This window comes from Vespa mandarinia, chromosome 2, assembly GCF_050613455.1.
Source record: "Vespa mandarinia isolate Hongniang chromosome 2, ASM5061345v1, whole genome shotgun sequence".
NCBI classification, from domain to species: Eukaryota; Metazoa; Arthropoda; class Insecta; order Hymenoptera; family Vespidae; genus Vespa; species Vespa mandarinia.
Window position 1 is genome coordinate 1,875,461 of NC_140811.1, and position 19,540 is coordinate 1,895,000.

The following is a 19,540-nucleotide window of genomic DNA, read 5'->3' on the forward strand; positions in this document are numbered from 1 at the left end:
AGCTCGTAAAGTATGGCCACATTGATTAGCTTTTTTCGTTGGACGTCCTTATACCAAACGGCTGTATATTTCTCTCCCCTATGAGATTCCCCCTATCCACCCAACATTTCACTGCATTTTCCCCCTCGTACGGCAAACCCCCCACTTCCCAATCCCTCCGTGTCAAGCTAATGCAAAGAATCGGATATGACTCATCCAGTGGGCTCTTGTATTTCGTTGCATTTACCGGTCACTCGCGAATAAAATCGATAGGCGCCGATGGGTGTGACGCGGGATTCTATCCTCGTCAGGATGACGCTTACAATTAGCCTTGAAGCCCGTTAAACGATACTTTTCGAGCGTACCTTTTCCTCCATTAAATTATCGGACTCGATACCAGCTGCCTCGAACTTTCGTTTACGTTCTTTTCTGTTACTCGTCTGAAAGGAAAGAAAAAAACAAAAAAAAAAAAGAAAAGGAAAAAGAAAGGAAACAAAAAGTATTAAAAAGAAGTAAATAAAAATAAGGTAACAGAAAAAGAAAGAGGAAAAAAATCACAAGCCGATCTCATTTATCCGATCGTTTACATTTACGTAACAATTTTATTTATTGAATATCTTAATGCTTTGATACTTACTTACGTACGTGCGTGTTTATTTTTTTTTCTCTTTTTCTCTCTCATTCTCTCTCTCTCTCTCTCTCTCTCTCTCTCTCTCTCTTTTTCGATACGTATGTCTGTAATTAAAATTACATTTATATATATATGTACTTTACACTATAAATACATATTAATACATTCCCATTTATGCTTTATATACATTCTCTAAAATAAACGAACAAAGTTTAAACGGCTACCAGAAGTTTTATGAATTTGTATAACGCGAGCTAAATTGCTATTGCCAAAGAGTCGCCACGTTAGAATTATATTTTAGCTACACCCTTGAGAGATATTCAAGTAAGTATTACACGTACTTGTCTCTACCCTATATTTGATATAATATTTAACGACATATATAACGATGAAATATATGAAAGCGATCGAATAAAATGTATACGTGTATATATATATATATATACATATATATATATATACACGTATATATATATATATATATATATATGGGTTTTTATTAGCAATAAGATATTTTTCAAGTAGTATTGTTTCGCATTAAATGAACGAACGAAAAATAATAGATTATATATATATATATATGTATGTATTAAAAGGAGTTAGGTATTAGTCGTTTTATTGCGTTCACTATCGTCTCATTTCTTCGACTTCGTAAGAATATAAAAAAGTCGAGGAAAGAAAAAGAATGAAAGAAATCGAGAAACGATTCTTTACGTTAAAAGGAACAAATCAAATGAAATAGAAGAAAAAGAAAAGAGAGGAAGAGAATGAAAGAGAGAGAGAGAGAAAAAGAGAAGGATCGAGGATCTATATAAAAGCATAAACCGCCTTTGGAAATTGGGCCAAGCCGAGTAACGTTAACGGGCGCGACTTCGCCGAGGAGAATTCGAAAATGCAATCAATTTATCAAGCAGAAATGGGAACGTGACCGGACTTAAGCGTATGGCCGATCTAACGACGAGAAGAGCGAAGTATGGCGGCGCGGGCATGCCACATTAAATGGAATCCATGACTGTTCCTAGAGAACAGAGATTATGCGTATGGTACTTTGGCTTTGGAGTCTCGTCCTTTTCGAAATGTTTGTTCCGAATACGAGATAGTCCTCTCATCGCTCCCCAATATACATTTTCCCCTTACCACTGGTGTTTCCTCGCTACAGAAACGACATTCTCTCTTTCTCTCATTCTCTTTATGGGAAATGCGAAAAGAGGGAGTTAGAGAGAGAGAGAGAGAGAGAGAGAGAGAGAAAGTAGAAGGCTCGTGTGAAAGAGAGGAACGAGCTCGATTATGCACCGCACCAGCGACAAATTTGTTACGGCGCTTACTGTAACCGAACGTAACAATGAGGGACGTCGTGTCGTGTACGTTGAATACCCTCTCAATAGGGCTAGAAATTTTCGAGTAACCGGTAGCCTACGAACGCAACTGGCCCACACACATACCGGCTATAGTTCTCTTTGTGTACGAGTAATTGTACGTGTCATTGTGTTTGTATGTATCACGTACGTACGTATATGTTACGAACACGTATACGAGTATGTGACAGTATATGTAGATATATAGATACGGTTACATCGATACATGCGTAACTGCGTATGCGTGATTCTATGTATATGTATGTGTTTAAGGGTTGGCACACGTTCGAGCATTCGAAATTCGTACACCCGCAAGTTTTCCGGCACCTGCATGATTTTGCACTTTGTCCGAAGTCCCGTGGCTCTCTCTCTATATAATCAATTCGTTTTCTCCTTTGTGTTGCTCTCGTAACGTTGCAAAGGAGGTACCTTCGCGTTGCCCGCGGCATCGAACGAATCGTTTCAAGAGACTTTCGACGCGCGATATTGCTCCTGAAAGGGAAGATAGATGATAGGCGACGTTTTCCCTACGGCGTTCTTTATTTCGTTGCTCTTCTCTTTTTCTTGCTTCTTTTTATTTTCTTTTTTCCTTTTCTTTCTTTTTTTCTTTTTTTTTTTCTTTTTCCTTTTTTTTTTTCTTTTTTTTTTTCATAAATAAATCGATAAAATCATCGCGATCTTATTCGGTATACACTTCTTTTTTTTCCGAACACGCGTTCTCAACAGATAGCACGTAATTTATCTTGATCCTTTCTTTTTTTCTTTCTTCTCTCTCTCCCTCTCTCTCTCTCTCTCTCCTTCTCTCTTTTTCATTTACTAAAACAGAAATATCGATAAACATTTTTCAGTATACTCGTCTGCATAATATATCATAAAACATTAGAAATATATGTTAGATAAAATTTGATAAGTTCATCTTGATTCCCTGCGACGTTTAATATCGAATGAAAAAAAGAAAGAACGAATAAATAAATAAATAAATAAAAAAGAAGAAAAAAGAAAGAAAGGAAGGAGAGAAAAAGTATAAATGAAAATTAATATACAATGGTAGGAAATTTCTACTTTACGTTAAAATTAACTTTTGTTACACCCCGAACGTGGCACCACATGGATACATTTACAAAAAGGGGTCGATTTGGATGAATATACACCCTTCGTTTTCCCCTTGTGAGAATATTTCATCGTGTTAGACGAAAGCCGTCTTTCGACTTAATGGGAGTCTCGATTCTGACAACGCGAAGGTATATCGAAAGAGAACGAGAGACAAAGAGAGAGAGAGAGAGAGAGAGACAAAGAGAAAGAGAAAGAAAGAAAGAAAGAGAGAGAGAGAGAGAGAGAGAAAGAGAGAAAGAGAAAGAGAGAGAGAGAGAGAGAGAAAACGAGTTCACGAGTCTTTGTAGACGAGCACGCGTAACGAGAGTCACACGAAGCGAGATACTCTTTCTCCTCTTAGCTCATTCCCCTCTTCCTCCTCTTCCTCATCGCAACGAACGGCACTCCTGGCAACTCCTTCTCAGTCCCACACTTTCCCCTCCCTTTCTTCCTTTCTCCACTTCACCCCTTCCTTCCTTTCTCTCTCTCTCTCTCTCTCTCTCTCTCTTACTCGCTCGCACTCCTTATCCCTATCCACGGAACCTTCCTCCCACTCGTTCTTCCCTCTCTCCTTTGCACACGCAGCTCGTGCATAATTCATGAGAGTAGCTCGGCGGTATCGATAATCGCGGTACAATTCATCATCCATCATGATCTGTCGCCCGATGCACGAGAAGGCGTCATGTATAAGTGACCAAGCAAAAGAGGGTTGGCTAACCGATGGGCATAAATGACCGACCGGACCGAGATGAGAAACGAGAACGATATCTCGAATCCTTAAGGCGATATCTACTTTCGACGAAATTTTTTTTCAGGATCTTAATCTGTTAAGATCATAGTCTTTATATACACACACACACACACACATATATATATATATAAGTATACATATATAGAGGTATATAAAACCACGAACAGGAAGGCGATTCTCCCTCGATCGATTTCGTTTCCCTCTTATTTCCCTTTCCTCTTCGATATCAACGAGAGAAAAGTCTTTTACTTTCTGTCTCTCTATCTGTCTGTCTGTCTGTCCGTTCGTCCGTCCGTCCATCCGTCTGTCTCTCCGTCTGTCTGTCTATTTGTCTCCCTCTCTCTCTCTCTCTCTCTCTCTCTCTCTGTCTCTATCTATCTTTCTATCTCTCTATCTCTTTCTCTTGTTCCACTGAAAAGGAATGTCGGGATTTGGTCCGTCGACGTTCTCTCTTTCCGCGTGGGCAGCTTCCTTCTTAGCTTTCTCTCTCTCTCTCTCTCTCTCTCTTTCTCTTTCTCCCTCTTTCTTTCTCTCTTTCTGGCTTTTTACCTGTCACCAAAATGTCGAGCTTACCCTCGGCACCTTTGAAAAGAGCAAACGGGAAAGTGGAATTCTCTCTATTTCCATTGAAACTAACGCAAGCGTGAGAAGGATCTGTATGTTGGATAGATGAACGAAAGAGAGAAAGAGAGAGAGAGAGAGAGAGAGAGAGAGACACGAGCTGCCTATTTTCTTTCATTCTTTGGTCTTCTCTCTTTCTATTTCCTTCCTTTTCTTCTTTTAACCAAAAGGAACTGCACGGAATCGGTCCAAGGAGATCTCCTTTTGGTGTATCATAACGCGGTCGTTTCGAAACTTAACAATGAACGACTAACAAGAAACTGAGTAGGTATATTGTCGAGAAGGGGATAAAAAGGGAAAATATATTCGAACGTGAGAAAGGGAGAGAGGAGGGACAAGGAGAAAGAGAAAGAGAGAGAGAGAGAGAGAGAGAGACATCGGCCAACTTTTGCGGAGTACTATAGAGATAACCGTGCGTCGATTAGAATTTAATGGAGAGTAGAAAAGGACCATAAAAGAACGGTCCTGCGAATTTGTTATATATTGTATGGTGCCCATGGGTCTCGTCCCCCGTTAAATTGTCATATCTCTTACGTCTTTTTGTTAAATTATTACGTTCACGGAATCTTTTTTCTTTTTCTTTTCTTTTCTTTTCTTTTCGTTTCTTTCTATGAAAAATTGATAAAAGGAAGATTGTGAGAGGATAAAAATGATAGACTAATGTAAAACGAAATTTTTTCCGAAGAAATTACGTCGAATCACGACGAGATTGATGAAAAAAGAAGAAGAAGAAGAAGAAGAAGAAGAAGAAGGAAGGAAAGAGAAAAAAAATAGAGAAATAACAAAGACGAATGACAAAGATAGAGAACGATCAAGTCCAATCGTTATTAATCGTTGAAGATGAAACGCGCTTATGCGAATGAGAATTTTGCCTTTTTTTTTTTTTTCTTTTTTTTTTTGGAACAAATACATTTGTCGAGAACGATGAGGCTCAACGAAAAAAAAAAGGAAGAAAGAAAAAAGGAAAAATAATTTCTTTCTTTTTTTCATTTCTTCATTTTTCTTCTTTCTTACTTTCTTTTCATTTTTTCCTTTTTTCGGAAATTCGAACGAACGAAATGAAATGTTCGCACGCACGCACGCATGCACGCACGCACAAACGGACGTGCGAAAGAGAGAAGGAGAAAAGAGATAAAAATGGAAAGGGAAAGAAAAAGAAAAAATTCTAATTCTAGCGATGCCTTATTCTCTCTACGACGTCGAACGTTACGAGAAAATATATAATAGTATACGGGTCTGTCATTAGAGGCATTAAGCCCACGAACAAAATTACGCACGGTTCTGTCTCCCTCTTTTCCCTTCTCTCTCTCTCTCTCTCTCTCTCTCTCTCTCTCTCTTTCTTGATGTTGGCTTTATTAAATCTACTGTGTAATTTCCATTCCATTCGTTCCACTCGATGGGCCACGTGCTTATCTTTGCCCAAACGAATACTTTGTAATGACGTATCGAATAGTCCTCTCTTGTGTTTTTAGCCGTTGTCCCTTTCGACACCTGTCTTTTTTTTTTCCTTTTTTTCATTCTCTCTCTCTCTCTCTCTCTTTGTCTCCTTTTTTTTCTTCGTCCTTTTTATGTTTTTCTATCTTTAATTTAAGATTACAGGTTGTCCCGCGATAGTTTCAGCGATCGATCAAATCTGTCTCTCTTTTAATTAAAACTCGTCATTCCAGTGATTCTCCTCTTCTTATCTCTCTCTCTCTCTCTCTCTCTCTCTTTCTCTTTGTCACATCGTCTACGATCTACGGTAATTTCCTTCTTCTTCGTTACAAAGCAACAGCAGTAGTAGTCACCATCACCACCAACCAATTCTCCGACAAAATTCAACCTTAACGTCACGTTCTTCAACGGTGTTAAGATTTCATCGGTGTTACTTTTAATTGAAATAGTCAAGGTTGTAATATAGTCGGAAATTTTCGTAAAAGGGGTTTTTCACCATAGATATCTAACGATCGTAACCATTTCTTTGACTCGGTTCTACATATCTTTACGAAAATATTCGTCGTAGTCGTTGTCGTTGTCATTGTCGTTGTCGTCATCATTGTCGTAGTAAAGAAAAGTGAACCCAGGAAATAGAGAAAGAGTAAGTTGTACGTATCTTTCTATTCATCGCGCCTTTACTTCTCTAACTTTTGTCAAAGTTACAAGAGGCTCGGGAGATGAGAAAGAGATAGATAGATAGATAGATATATATATATATATAGAGAGAGAGAGAGAGAGAGAATAAACGTGGAAAGAGAAATGAGATCCTACCGAGGATGGCCGTCGGGGATTGAGAAAAGAAAACTAATGTCGTTAACATGAATTTTAAATGAAACGACTGGCGTGAAAGAGCAGAAAGAGACTTCGCTGCTGGTTTTAATTAATAATCAGTTAGAGTCGCTTCTCTTGTTTCACAAGAGAAATTCAAATATTGTTCTACTAAGCGTTTCAATTTGCAATATCCTACGGCATGTAATACGAGATCGAGCCATAGCTATTTCTCTTTCCCTCTCTCTCTCTCTCTCTCTCTCTCTCTTTCTCTCTATTTCTGTCTTTTTTCATTCCTCTCGATTTCAATTAAATCAACGTTATCGACTGCAAAGTTTCGCATATCTTTGCGATTCTCATTGTAAAACAACTTTCTATGAGGAAGGAACGAAGCCAAGTAGCAAATCAATTATTACTGTTGCAAGCTTGATTTACGTAACGTTCTGAATTCCTTAAAATCGATAAACATGTAAAAGAAAGAACGTAAAAGTCTCTCTCTCTCTCTCTCTCTCTTTCTCTCTTTCTATTTTAAACGAATGCGCTCTACATATACGTAAGTAAGTACTTACTATATAATGGATACTTACCTAGTTACGTATATCATAGCTAATGTGCGAGTTAGAGAAATACATAAGAAAGACTTGTCGTATAGGAAAGAAATGTTTTAAATCATTCGTGATTTCTGACTTCTTCTGTATTTACTTACACACGCATACTTTCTTACTTATTGTACGTGATATACTTTTCTTACTTATACTTAATACAATGGTAAGAAAAAAAGAGAAATGTAAGTACTATATATATATATATATATATACACACCAGGATCATTTATGTAACTAAATAATTAAGTATTTATCGTGTGTTAAAATTTTGCGAAATAAAATAATTTTTTTTTTTTGCTATTTCCTTCTTTTTTTTTTTCTTTCTTTTTTCTTTTTCAAAGAAGAAACCATTACTAAGAAGAAAGAAAAGAAAATATTAAGCTTTTTTTTTTCGTTAGACGATTAAATGACCCCTTCTTGGTTTTTCTAAGGAGAAAGAATTAATAATGAATGAGAAATATACGTCTCTCATTTTAACACTTTTACTATTATTTCTCTAAACTTCGTGTTCCATACAGCCGTTAAACATAATGGGCTTTTATATCGGTCTCTCGCAAACTACTACATGCTGAATGCCGTAATAATTAATAGCACGCGATAATTGCGTGAAGAGTGGCGACGGCGGTTACTCGTTTAGATAAAGGAGGATGAAAAGGAACGGGGAACTGGAAGTAGGAGACAAGGTAGAAAATCGTTCGCCGTAAATAAAATCGGTTACAATGAAAAATGTTGGTAGAGGTTGAACGAAAATGCAAGAAAAAGAAAAAGAAAAAGAGAAAAAGAGAGAGAGAGAGAGAGAGAGAGAGAGAAAGATAAAGATAGATAGAGAAAGAAAGTCTAATTTGTGGAGAAAAAAAGCGTAGAAACTCGAGGATGGAAGAGGTTTCGCCAAAATGTGTCGACCTCCGACCTCTTCATCTTTCTTTCTAACCCTCTTTTCCTTTTTCTTCTTTTCCTTTTCTTTCCTTTCTCTTTTCTCTCTTTTCTTTTCTTTTATTTTTTTTTTTCTTTTTTTTTTTCTTTTTTTTTTTTTTTTTTTTTTTTTTGGTGAAAAATACTTGTACATTCTCACCTCGGAAAAAGCCAACTTCGCGTCCCGATTTCACCCTTTTGTTTATGCGAATGTTCTCGTTTTCTTCGCTAATTTTCTATTCCACTCTCCCTCGAAGTTAGAGAGAGAGAGAGAGAGAGAGAGAGAGAGAGAGAGAGAGAGAGAGAGAGAGAGAGTGAGAGAGAGAGTGAAAGAGAGAGAGAGAAAAAAAGCTAAGATGTAACTTGAAATATTCAACGTTGCGCTACGAAATCCACCACAGTGCTGACCCTCGACCTTTTCGAAATGGAAACTTTAATTTTCCCCGAAAGAATACGCTTTGCGTCTTAACGCCGAAGGAAGATTTTCTCTCTCTCTCTCTCTCTCTCTCTCTCTCTCTCTCTTTTACTCTCTTTTTTCTTTTTATTCGTCTTCTTGAAACGTGAGACGAAAATCGAGAAAATTATTCCATCCCGGTACTCGATTGGTCCTTCCGAAAAACTGCTTTCCACTCACATTCAGTAAGAGGAGAAATGATAGTGTGTATGTGTATGTGAGAAAAAGAGAGAGAGAAGAAGAGAGAGAGAGAGAGAGAGAGAGAGAGAAAATGATCGAACGAAAAAGAGCGATAGAAAGAAAATGAAGGAAAAGGAAAAGACGAAGGGATATCGTCGAAACTTCGTTTCGCGTGTTACGAGATTGCGAATCGCGGGTCAGCAATAAACGCGTTCTATCCGTCGACGTTCCTACACTCTACGTTCCCTCTTTCCCTCTTTCTCGGGAGGGGCAGCCCTCTCTGGCTGACCGCGTCCGCGTTCACAATCGGCGATCGAGCGTGAACGAGGGCCCTGTTCGGTCCTCGAGGAAGTGACATTTCCTTTTTTCGTTCCCTGCTTCCCCTTCATCCTCTCTCTCTTTCTCTCTCACTCTCTCTCTCTCACTCTCTCTCTCTCTCTTTTTCTCTCTTTTTCTCGTCGTCCTCTACCGCTTGGCATCGTCGATATTTTGCGCGGATGAACGGGCAAAGACCGGCTTCGGGTACTGTCTCCAATGTACAACATGTTTCTATTCGTATATATATATATATATGTGTGTGTGTGTGTGTGTGTATGTCTTTATCTTTCTCTCTTTTATATACATATATGCATATACATTCTTATGGTTCACTCTACCTCTCTCTCTCTCTCTCTTTTTTTCTTACACTTAGATGCATATATACTCTTATGGTTCGTTCTTCTTTCTCTCTCTCTCTCTCTGTCTCTCTGTCTCTCTCTCTCACTCTCTATAGCCATTTGCATAGGCAGAGATATACGTTCGATCTTTTTCACTGATTCTCTTCAAGGGAAGAGACTCTTCGGAGGAATGACTTCTCCTTATTCACGGAGTTTTCTCTTCGAAGACCGAGACGATATTATGGATTTCGGTGTGATCGAGTGTGTAAAGAGAGAGAGAGAGAGAGAGAGAAAGAGACAAATATAGAAAAAAGTATCGACTTATCATATCGACTTTGATTTTATTCGTACGAGACATTTTATATATTGTATATATTTTTCATACACACGTAGTTGTTACGAGAAAGAATATAAAAGTTGAAAATATATGTATTTATGTGAAATATAATGAATTTAATCTCTTTATGGAATTGTGCAGACGAAGTACTTATAGATTTTTTCGCCCCCCCGCCCGCCCCCCCCCTCGCGAGATTAATTTCTCTTTTCTATATATCCTTCGCGATGTGTGCGTGTGTGTGTGTGTGTATATATATGTCCATTTAAATAGACGAATAAAATCGTATTCACTTGATGAAAGAAATATCTTGACTTTTTCGATGTGTCCTATATCTACGTGAGCACTAAAATAAATTACAAGAATACGTAAATTTTAATGTCATCCGATATTTTGACGTCTGCGCTATATTTCCCGAATATCATAATCCTTCTTATCATCTTCGTATTCCAAGCGACGTATCGCTACTGCGAGATAATAAATCTGCCAAAGAGAGAGAGAGAGAGAGATAGAGAAAGAGAGAGAGATAGGAAGTGAGAAAGATATAGAGAAATAGTAGCAAAGGGTGATCTAGTACTAGTTGAGAGAGTATAGGGACGAATAGAAAAAAAAAAACAAAGAAAAAAAAAAGAAAAAAAGAAAAAACAAGAAAAAAAAATAAAAGAAAAGGAAAAAAATTGCATGCATATATATAACGACGCGGTATGCCATATGGATGGATCCAAACAGACCACTTTTTTCGTTTGATTTTCATACGTACCGAACGGAGTGTGTCTGGATGGTGAGAATGACATAGGGAAGCAGTAGAGGGGAGGAAGGAGGGAGAGAGGGAGGGTGTGGAAGAGGATGTTTATGACACTTTGCTTTAGTACGTTTCGAACCGAACGAAACACAAAAATGCTTTCGCATCGAAATTACTTGGACGAGTTACAGAAACGATATACATAGATACATAGTCATAGATACTATACATACATATACATGAATATTCGTAGGATGAATGAATGGATCGATGAATAATAATGTTAAATTTTCAACGTGTGACATACAAGGAAAAAGAAAAAGATAGAGAGAGAGAGAGAGAGAGAGATAAAAGATGGAAAATGAGAGCAAAAAAGATAAGAGGAGAAGGAAAAAGAGAAAGAAGGAGAAAGAAGAAGAAGAAGAGAGAAATATAAAGAGGGAGAAAATGGAAGAGGAAAGGCAGATGCTCACTCCGCAGCCTCACGCCCGGGATAATAATGGGTCAGGGTGTACGAAGAAAATAATGGTGGTCTCGCGTAAACCCATGGACTCGCTCAATAGGGTTCCACCTTTCTCCTCTTTTTTCTTTTGCTGGATGAACCACCAGAATCTGTCCCTTCCCTTTTTTTTCTACTCTCTCTCTCTCTCGCTCTCTCTCTACCTATCTATCTATCTCTTTTTTTCCTTTAGCATGAGTCTACTTAACTCTCCTGCCTTTATAGTTCAGATCTTGCTCAGCGACCTTCCTTCTCCTGTGTCCTATCTTTTCTCTCTACCCTCTCCTCCTCCTCCCCTTCCTCCTCTTCAGCCCTCTCTTCTTGGACGTGTCTCTTTCATTTTCAATGCTCGATCCAGGCCTCCCCGCGAGTAGAAGCATTGTGCTAATCCCAAGTTACCTCGTAACCGGGATTGTGTTGAGTTTACGCTCGAGTGCGATTCCTTTCGAGCCGTCGTTTGCATCTAATGGATCGTGTCCGAGTTCTATAGTTGTATATATATATATATATATATATATATATATATATACATACACACATATAAACGTGTGTGTTATGTGTTTATGTATGTATGTGTGTGTATATATATATACGAAGGGACATATAGATGAACGGATAAGTAAAATGTGTGAGTTAGGCCTTTCGCCTTTGCGACGTGCGTATCCGATCGATCGTTTATGCGTCTCTCTATACCTTGCTATTGTAAATGTCTACCTTTCCTTCTATCCTTCGAGGAGCAACGATCTATCTCTTCGTGCCGATCAAAGTCCTGGGATATTCATTCTTTCTTGCGTCGTGTCTAATGTCGTTTCATGCTTATAAAACGTATCCTCATGTGTTACATATATACGTGAATACGTTTACGCGTGTATTTTTCGTGTACGTGTGCGTATCTGCTATATTCTTTGTGTGTGTGTGTTGAGAGGGATAAAAAAAAGAAAGATAGAGAGAGTTTTAAAAAGTCAATGCGTAAAGCGAGAGAATACTCGACGACGGATTAGAAGGCGTGGAGAACTTTTTCTAGTGGGTGCGGCTGATTTTCTTTCATTATTTCTTTTTTTCTCCTTGTCCTTTTTGTATTTCTCTTTTTTCTTCTTTTTTTTTTTTCTTTTTTCTTTTTATTATAACCTTTAATCAACGCTTTTTTATCGCTTTCGAAAGATCACTCGGTACTTCTACGATTTTCTTAATTTATTTTTGTTCTCAATTTCAAATACATATTCACGATTTAACGATAGTATATTAAAGAGAGAGAGAGATAGAGAGAGAGAGAGAGAGAGAGAGAGAGCGAGTACGATTGTACGTATAATTGTCGGGAAAGAAAAATGTAAAAATTTTTTCTCATTGTTTTTCTAATTTTATCACTTCTAAAAAATATAAAAATTACAAGGGAATCGTTACGATACGTTTTAAGATAAAGTATATTAATGAAAATCTATTAAAAGATTATTATGATTTTATCCGTGTTAATAAATCTATAAATCGAGGTGAAAGTTTCCCCATGTGATTAAACATTTAAGAGGAACTTACGTTAATTAGTAGAATGAACGTCGAGCTTTCTACTCGTTAAGAAGAATTTCAGGTCTTATCTAGATACTTAGCGAGTGTTTTAATAACGAGTTTGAGGTAAGTCGTGGTCGTTCATCGAACAAGAAGGAATTTGCAATATATGCTACCGATCAATCCATCGATCGATCGATCGATCGATCGATCAATCGATCAATTCTTTCTCTCTCTCTCTCTCTCTCTCTCTCTCTCTCTCTCTCTCTCTCTCTCTCTCTGTCTCTCTTGAGCGAGGTAAACACATTGTTAGTTCCTCGTTTGCTCTTCGTTTGCTTATAAAATTTGCATCGACGTTTCTCCTTTTCTCCTTTATCTCCCCCCCCTCTCTCTCTCTCTCTCTCACTCTTTCTTTCTCTCTGTCTCTCTCCCTTACATTTACGCAATAATCGATACATTTTTCTATTCTACATTCGCCAACGTAATCGCATTCGTTATAAAGAAGAGAAAGAAAAGAAAAGAAAAGAAAAAAAAAGGAGAGTAAATGGATAAAGCTAGTTTTAACGTGAAGAAAAGGAAGAAGAAGAAGAAGAAGAAGAAGAAGAAGAAAGAGAAGAAGAAAAAGAAGAAGAAGATCGTTAGAAAATCTTTGTACGATCTTCAAGGATAAAGTGGACATTTCCTTTGGAAGAAGGAGCTCGAACGCATTCTCGGGGGGTCTGGTCTTCGACAACGCGTTAACGTCGAAGAATATCCCTCGTGTATGGTTAGCGTATTAAAGTATGTGTATATGGATATATATATATATATATGTGTATATGTATATGTAAGAGGCAGCGTGCATGTTATACTGCGGTCCCCGATCAAAGGAGGAATTACCGAGAACTAGTTTTCTATGGTGTTCTCCCTTTCTCTCTCTCTCTCTCTCTCTCTCTCTCTCTCTCTCTCTCTCTCTTTCTCTCCATCTCTATCTCTATCTCTCTTGGCAGATGCACAGCTTCCTTAGGTAAGGTCGGTCCAGAAAGAGATGATTCCATTATAAGTTTCGCTTGCTATCCGTACCACTACTCCCGTCTATTTCTCTCCTATTCCTTTTTCATATTTTCCATTTTCTATCCTTCTCTATCGTCTACTTTCACAAATTGCTATGGCCGTTATCGTTGATAAGTAGTTATTCCATCAGTGAAAAATATTCGTCTTTCTACCCCTCTACGTTTATAACATATTCGGTGTCTTCAATCTCTTTCGTTTCATTTTCCTCGCGCCTCTTCCTTCTTCTTTTTCTTCTTCTTCTTCTTTCGAAACAAGTTCGAAGACACGATTCTACTCGGTGCGTGGATGCGTGCGTGTGTTTGCGTACGTGCGTGAGTACGTTCGTGTTTCGGCCGTCTATGCGTCTCCTTGTTATATCTTCTCGGCTAAACGATCTCGACGCGCTTGCCCGTTCGAGAACGTCTTGTAGAAAGGGGATCGTGAAAAAGGAAAAGAGATGAGGATGAAGTAGAAGAGGAAAGGAAAAGATGATAAAACGAAAACGAAGAGGAAGGAAAAAGAAAAGAAGAAGAGGACGAAGAAGAAGAAGAAGAAGAAGAAGCAGGAGCCGCGCTTAAGATGCACCGGCGCGTTAAATCGTCGCTCATCGCACGAGAATTGCTATCCGACGTGCAAAAGTGAGAGAGAGAGAGAGAGAGAGAGAAAGAGAGAGAGAGAAAAGGTCTCTCTCTCATTCTGCTGATCCACCGATACTCGCTTGCCTCGAGTCGTAGTAGGGGAGGAGACGACGTCTCTGCAACCTCCAATACTGCTGCTGCTGCTGCTGCTGCTGCTGTTGCTGCTGTTGCTGCTGCTGTTGCTGTTTCTCGATTCAGCGGGCGTCGCGGAATGCGCGTGTGTCGAGAACGAGTTTAATCGTTTCGATCTCTCGCTCTCTCTCTTTCTCTTCTCTCTCTCTTTCTCTCTCTATCTTATCTCTTTCCCTTTGTGGTCAGTTCGATCCTTCTGGACCAAAGCTAGTTCTTCGTATTCTCTTTCCTTCCTTTCACGATCAGTGGCGGCACGTTAAGCAAGAAGAGGAACGTCGAGTGTTCAAGAAATGGACTATTAATACTAACGTTATTAACACTTCGAATAGGATTCTATATAATTAATTTCTTTTTATATTCGATAATATCGATAATATTTAAACGAGAACATTGAATCGTCATTAATAATATATTTTAAATTTTTATTTCATTAATTATACACCTTAATTCCTTATATCAACGAATAAATATATCTATATCATTTTTATCGAAATGTGATTGTTTTGTCAATTGATTTAATAATATTATCAAACAAAATATTAATTGGATAAATAATTAATATACTTTATTAATATCCTTTAATACCTTAAATCGATCTATTCGTTTCGTTCTTTCGTATCTTCCTTTTCAATTCGTAAATTCTAAAATCTCGTTATATATATATATATATATATATATATATATATATATATATATATGTATGTATGTATGTATGTATGTATGTATGTATGCACCCTATTTTCCCCGAAGTTCGGTCAGTTCTCCCCGCTTCGATGGATTTAGATCACGTAGCAGGTCATTAAGCGCACTTTGCTCAATCAGCTACGGTTCGTGACAACTCGACGGCACGTAACTATTCGGATCGAAAGACGTCGAAGTCCATGGATCTTTCCGTATGGCTTCTCCTTTATCCTTCTCCTTCCTATCTTCTTCTATCTCCTTATTCCTTTTCTTTTTTTTCCCCCTTCTGCCATTCACATAGAGAGAAAAGAACCCAGTCACCAGTTCTCTTCTTCAATTCGATTTTTCTAAGGTACGCTTTGTAACTGGTACGTGGTGAATCGGTTTTATTCAAACGAACAAAAGAAAAAGAAAAAAAAAAAAAAAAAAAAAAAAGAAACAACAAGAAAAAAAAGTAAGAAAAAGATCGAACGTAATTTTTCGAGAATAATAATCGCGCGACTTTTTTCACGTGCGTGCTTGCGCGTTTGTGAGCGCGCCTTAGTGTGACAAATTTGTGCAGTTCGACAAGTAAGTAAACAGTTCGATATGAGAAAGAAGGAGAAAAATAAGAGGAGGAGGTAACCAAAGAAAGATAGAATTCTACAATGGCGATAAAGAATTTGAGAAAGGAAGTTAAGTAACCGAACAAGGTCGTCGTCGACGATTTTATTGTTTGGCCGAACGAAAGATAATAAATCGTTCAATCTGGCGGAAAAGTAAAGAGGAAGAGAGAGGTAAGGATTGAACGACGAATCGAACGCGCTTTACTCCACCACCCTCGCCGCCAACTTTCATCCTCCTCTACCACCCTCAATCCCACCTCTTCAACCCCATCATCCTATTTTCTTCTGAAAGTGTATATGTTCTTGAAAACACTTTTCCAATTACTCAAAGCATCGCTCGAACTAAGGAAACTTCGTTTGAGAGTCGAGAGAGATTTGTCCAGGTCTCCCACTCCAGCCCCCCGCCCGCCCGCTCCTTCCCCCACCACCAATCTATCCCCGTCCCCTGTCCTCGTTTCTATCCCCGCCCATCACTCTCGGCCTCTTCTCTACTCTTTCGCGAACGATAACCCAAAAAGAGCCACTCTTTCTGAGTTCAACGTGTTCGTGTCGTTCGTTGTCTTCGAAGTACGCCGTAAAATAAAGTGGAAAAATATTGCGATGCTCTTCTCTCTCTCTCTCTCTCTCTCTCTCTCTCTCTACCTCCCTCCCACCCTGTCTTTCCTTCGTTCTCATATATTTTCCTCTTTTCCAAGCAATTTTTCGAACACTCGAGTAATGTTAATGCATCGTTGCACCTCTCGTAATTCGTGCGTCCCTATGAAAAATCGTATAGATCAGCAAAGGCCAGATAAGATTTTTCGGTCGAACGGGAATCCAATTTAGTTTGGGCACGTCCTGCTAAATGCCCTCGCGTACGAGCGCAAATTTCGATTACCGTAATTTAGAGATTTATGTATCGAATTTCCACCGATTGAAAACGATAAGAACGACGATATGTTTGTTTCATGAAGGGATTTTCGATAAGCTTATACGTTTCTACCATATTGAAGCAATCTCTCTTTCTTCTTCTTCTTTCTTTTTTTTCTTTTTTTATTTTTTTTTTTTTTGTTTTGTTTCTGTATCAGTTTAATTCGTTGAATAATAAAGTTCTATTCCTTTTCATAATTAATATCATACGAAATAACGTTCAATTAATTAATTAATTAATTATTCAATTAATTAATTAATCCACGAAAATTTTTCGAACGATCTCTAATGATATTACCAATGAACATTTAATTTGTTTTTCTTCTTCTATTTTCTTATTTTTTTTTTCTTCTTCTTTCTTTTTGTAATTCTTTCATGATGATCGCAAATTTTCATAGCGTCGAAAGAAAAATCAGAAAACTTTAGAAAGAGATAAAGAATGATAGAAAGAAAATAAGATATATTGAAAGAGAGAATTCGCGTTTTATTCTAGGAATTTTTCAAAATCGTATCACGGAGATACGATTCGTCATTATTAAACGAATAGAAAGTTTAATAGAAGTAAGAGATATGATATTGAACGTTGATGGATATCGATACTCGATGTAACGATGGTATTTTACGGAAATGAATACTTTGGCTTGTTTCTATCACGATAGTGTAGTAATATATCGTGGAAAAATGATCCCAACCATTTATACGTTTACGTTTACGCGATTCTTACGTGTCACTATTTTCTACGTGAAATAAATAGGTACGGTGAAGAGAAAGAAAAAAAGAAAAAAAAAAAAAGAAAGAAGAAAAATATATGTTTCTTTAAAAAATATTTATTAAATACGTGAAAGCGAATATAAATAGAGCTAATTTTTATTTTTAGTTCGATGAACCTCGCGAAATTTTATCTTTACTTTCACTCCGTCTCTTTAAAAAGGATAATGTGGTAATGAAACGAGCAATACGATATACAAGTTTTACAACCAAAAGCGTTATATTCACTTCTGGATATTTCCTGTTTGTATAAATGTGCTCGTGTACGTGTATCCATACGTGTACGTGTAAATGGGTGTACGTAAGAGTATACTGACTTTCACGGTTATAGATCGCCAAGAGATTCGAGTAACAAATATTCGGTATCTCTTTTCCTTCGAGGAAATGCGCCCAGGGGTCCAGACGAGACGTGACCAAGATAACGAAACGACCTTCTATTCCGGCTCCGCGGCTAAGTCGGCGTTTGGCATTTTAGTGGCGCCGAAATCTTGAAACCTTTCCCTTTCTCCTCCTCGTTCCTTGAGCTTTACCTATACCATTTCCGTTTCTCTCTCTTTCTCTCTCTCTCTCTCTCTCTCTCTCTCTTTGCCTCTTTTTAAGCCGCAAGAGGTGATGTGTACTCCGGAGATCCAAACCAGTAACATTTTCTCGTACATCTTCCTTTATACGATACCACGTACACGTAGTAAGGACTCGTATATCGAACATACGTCTATCCTTTTGGTCGTACCGAGTCTGTATGTAGGAGCAACGAGCTCTTATACAGAATTTCGATAAGCTTTCGAGATAGTTACGCCGAAAGATCGTCCTGAACCGTTTCTCTTCCTTCTCCTCTTCCTTCCTCTATCCATCCTCTTTTTCCACTCTCTCACTCTCTCTCTCTCTCTCTCTCTCTATCTATCTATCTATCTATCTATTTATCTATGTATCTATCTATGTATCTATCTATCTTTATGTCTTTTATTCGCTATTAGCTTTCGCTACTCTTCTTTACTTACCCTTGTCCTGACTTTCGTATCGAGTAGCAAAAGAAAGCGATGATTAAAGTAGCCGTTTCATCGTAGCGTCTTCTTACTAATTAAAACGAGTGAATTTAGCTGGTACGAGATACTGCTGTTGGTAGCCATCCCTTTCTCTCCCCTTTCTCTCTCTCTCTCTTTCTCTCTTTGATTCTTTTTCCCTATCCATCTATCTCCCTATCTCTTTCTTTCACTCTCCCTTTTCTTCATGAACCTTCTCTTCTCACCATTATCCCAAGTCGTGCCATTCCTGTCTGCCTCATGCCAGGATCTCGCCTTTTCACTCGAGATGCATTTATGAATTTCAATCGAGAAGTTGCCAGAATCGGGTTGCCACGCAATAGAGAAAGAGAACGAGCCAACTGCTTTCATCTATCTCGTCTCGTTAGTTTTCATAAAAAGAGAGAGAGAGAGAGAGAGAGAGAGAGAGACTGTATTTGATGAATCGTGTCGAATGAGAGAGTAGGTAGGTAGGTAGGTACCTACAATTCGAATCTTCAAGCTGAATGGAACCAATACCTAGCAAAAGTATCTCTTCTGATGTATTTGAAATAAGAACGCATATATATATATGCGCTTTCTCTTTCGGTTCTAATCGTTTGTAATTTGTTTCTCCGAATGAATTCGTAATAAAGAAAAATTCGAAATTTGAACGAATGTACGGCAAAATGTAAAATACAAATAAATGCTAAAATAATTGTTATATTAAAATAACAAACTCGGAATTAACTAAATACTTACTTATTTACAAAATGACGAACGTACTGAAATAAAATTCAATTGCGAGAACGATACTTGTCTCTTTCCAATGTTAAGCGTTTCAGATAATTACCTCTTGTTGAATAATCGGGAACTTCTCTTTCTCTCTCTCTCTCTCTCTCTCTCTCTCTCTCTCTCTCTTTCTCTTTCTCTCTCTCTCTCTTTCTCATTGTTACGTTGGTAGTCAATTATTTCGAACATATGCCATTGATGGAGATTAGAACGAACGATGATTATTGTAAATACTATGTGATCATGTTATCAATTCTCTTTGTCAAAGAGAAAGACAAAAACTACGATATAACAAATGCGAATAGGAGAGAGAAAGAGTGAGAAAGAAAGAAAGCTGTTTTCTACGAGAAATAAGGAGTCGAATTTAAGTCGGTCGACAACGTTCTTCGCATAAATGTTCGCGAGAGAAAGAGTGAGAGTGAAAAAAAGA

General features: G+C 37.9%; 1 long non-coding RNA gene across 1 annotated transcript in view; it reads right to left on the reverse strand.

Moving 5' to 3' along the window:
• Positions 1 to 204: 204 nt before the first annotated feature.
• Positions 205 to 19,540, reverse strand: part of LOC146873159 (uncharacterized) — a 29,256-nt gene continuing 9,920 nt past the window's right edge. Inside the window, exons 2-3 of the long non-coding RNA XR_014981806.1 lie at positions 617 to 714; positions 205 to 419 (exon numbers count right to left, since the gene is read on the reverse strand). This is a non-coding gene — a long non-coding RNA (uncharacterized LOC146873159). The remainder of the gene's footprint in view (positions 420 to 616; positions 715 to 19,540) is intronic.